This window comes from Anarrhichthys ocellatus, unplaced genomic scaffold (assembly GCF_004355925.1).
Source record: "Anarrhichthys ocellatus isolate YVR2014 unplaced genomic scaffold, GSC_Weel_1.0 scaffold69, whole genome shotgun sequence".
NCBI lineage: Eukaryota > Metazoa > Chordata > Actinopteri > Perciformes > Anarhichadidae > Anarrhichthys > Anarrhichthys ocellatus.
Window position 1 is genome coordinate 1893967 of NW_022280099.1, and position 3367 is coordinate 1897333.

Consider the following 3367-nt stretch of genomic DNA (forward strand, 5'->3'; position numbering starts at 1 on the left):
GAAGAAGCAAGGAGGAGGTGAAGAAGCAGACAGCAGGTGTCTGCAGGTCAGGCAGTTACCGGCTCCAATGGATCTGTAACCACGAGGAATTTAACAACATGGTCACGCTGCAGTTTGTCCATGTCTGTCCAAAATGTCTTCACATCATCATTTTATCTTATTTGACATTTGTGTGAAAATTGTCATCAGTCGTAATTAGCTTATGAATTCTTGAGTTATGGCCAAACATAGTTTATCCCTGAATTAAATTTGAATAAATTCCCTCACGGAGTTCCTGAGATATCGCTTCTACACGAACGTGGGACACGTGTGCGAACGTATGGAAGGACAACCTGAAGACATGATGTCTCCGGCCACGGCTGTCACCGGGGCAGAGACACAGATAAATGTTTTAAAAAATGTGTCAATGTCTGAATACTTTCTGTCGGCAGTGTTTATGTCAGATCTTGGCCTTAAACTGAAGAAGAAGTGCCACTTCCAGCTTGCTAAGTGTTTGTATGAGGGAGGCGTACACTACATCTTTCATTACCACTGATCTAACTGACTGCAGCAGTAATGAGCATATGTTCTGTTTTCAAGCCGCGCTGATGATCTAAATGTGACGCAGCAATATTCTGAAACCATTTAAAGGTCATCAACTTCACACTGATGGTGGACATATTCTGATCCTAGCTTGCGTCTGGAGGCTCTCTGGGGTTGGTTAGCGAGCTGTTAAGTGTGATCACATAGTGAGTACAGCAAAGAGCACGCTGGAACACTGACTGAAAGGCAATGCAACGAATGCTGATTGCTGCATATATCAGACTATCAAACAGCAGCTTTTTGTTTTTACCCATTTAATGAACATGCCCTTTAAGAAAAAGACATTTTCCAACAGCATAATGAGATAGCCACATTAAGTAGAGCAGGCCATCGTAGTGCAGAGTTTGATCATGAGTGGGAAGTGTGCAGAAGAATGCAGTGCAAACAAAGTAAACAGACCAAACACGAGGAATAGGAGAAAAGATTCTAAATAATAAATATGTTGTACAGCAGTGGTGTGCAGCTCTGAGCGGCGCACTAATGAGCCCGTCGGGGGAGAAGGAGTGTGGATGAGACGTTCAGTCGACAGCAGCCTCACTGAGCGGATTGTTCCAGTATAGAGGTGAGGAGAAGAACCTGGTGTCAGTGCCGCCACACCCATCTCCCGCATTTGTTTTTATAATGAACTTTTGATCACAATCGTACTGCATTACATCCACAGACCTGCTGGCACAAAGTGAAACCTGATGATGATGTGTCACGAACCTCATGGTGAAATTAAAACGGCTTTATTTTCATCAGGTGTGCTGCTGCGCAGATCGATGGCTGCGGTTCTCACACCAAGCAGCAGCCAACACAGCTTCACGTTGAACTGCAATCCTCCACAGGCCCAGTAAACCCAGTACAACCAGTACACCCAGTTCACCCAGTACAACCAGTACACCCAGTATACCTAGTACAACCAGTACACCCAGTACAACCAGTACACCCAGTATACCCAGTACAACCAGTACAACCAGTACAACCAGTACACCCAGTATACCTAGTACAACCAGTTCACCCAGTACAACCAGTACAACCAGTACAACCAGGAGCCCGTCTGTCTCTCATGATTTATGTCCAATGCCAACATTCAGTATTGAGGCACAAACACTACAGTATGTAGTTTGCATCGTCACAGAGCTGCAATGTTCTTACTTTATAAATCTGAAACACGTTCTTTCTCTCGCATTAAAGTCAATTAAAGTAATAACCTAAGCTTAAAAGAGAACGTCACCGACTCAGCATTGCACTCATGTAACAGAGTAGGACTCGTGGTGGACTGTTGAAAAAAAAAAAAAAACTAAATCAAAGCAGCAGATCCAGAGATATCAGGTTTTTTATTCCACAAATTATTCTCTCTCATCAATACCTGTCGCCTACATTTCCCACGATGCATCTCCACCGTCAACAGTTTGATCGGACATCAGAAGCAACAACATGGGTTACGGTTTTAATCGTCGATTTAACTCATTGTCACGTGTCTCGGCTTTGACGTTTAACATTGCTGTCATTGAAAGGATACAAGGGTACAGGAGGAGGAGGAGCCTAAACAATTATGAATCTCTGCCATATTTCATCACTAAAATGTGCCAGACTTTTATCCTAAATTCTGGTAGGGATCCCCGGGCTTCCAGAGATACAAATATGTCAGGCTGAATTCCAGGAGAACGTGCAAAACATGATGCACAAGACATCCCAAATATTTCAATTTGATGTAATGCTGCAGCAATAACACGTATCTTGGGTGTGAATACTTAACTTACTGTCAGCAGCATACTGCAACAGGCAGAGATACATTTTCCCTTTTTAAAGAAGCACGATGGAAATCCCAAAGATATCATGAGTTTAGGAGGTGAGAAACAGCTGAATGTGAGCAGCTGCCCTGAGTTGATCCAGGAGAGATCAACATGTACCGTGAAGAACACTGAGTGCAGGTTGGCATTGTTCCCTCTGTCGGTTTGTGTTGCATTGTTAGACCTGGTGACCTGCACTGTGTGAGAGGAATTCTTCTCACCTGTCCAACTGATCAATACTGAAGGAGGGAAAGAAAAAAAGACTTTGAATAAATGTTCCATCACGCCTGAAGGGAAAGTGGACTGAGTTTGAGATTCTTTTACCACCAACGCTGTAGCAGCACGTCGGAGGAAAGCAGCGACCAACTTACAACTCAACAGCATTCGGTCATAGTCAGACTGTTGGAGAATCATCCTTTTGCTCTTTTGGCATTATGTGGTTCCAGTGACCTCGCAGCATATAATGGAGTAGGACCACTTGGAGAGCCGCGCAGTGCGAGGCCTTCTCTGACAATGTAAGAATACATCTCAAGGCAGCGATGCAACAGCGTATAATATTGAGTCCACTTTGTCAAATACGACACTCCCCCGCCTCCTCGCCATGTGCAAGGACCATTTCATTTGTAACAAAGCCTCTGCCTCTCACGCCTAAATGGATGATGGACTTGTGAACTGTGAACGGCACAAGGAGTTAAAAGGCGGCGAGGTGGCCTCAGAAAGACAGCCCTGTAATTAAAAGACCACAGGTTAGACCCCCAGAGGACCAACGCAACCCTGAGTGTCCTTGAGAAACACTCAAACCCACCAACTGTTGAACCACTTAACAACCTTCACATGCAGACATCTCAGCAGCACGAGTGTGCATGTCCTCCTGAACTGTTGGCCCTCGTTTCTAGATTTCCTTACACCATCAAATATGTATTGGACATCCGGTGTGACTGGTTTTCATACACAAGTAATATCTCATTTACAGTTCAACTGAGATTTGACTGCGCTCTCTTTCTCTACAC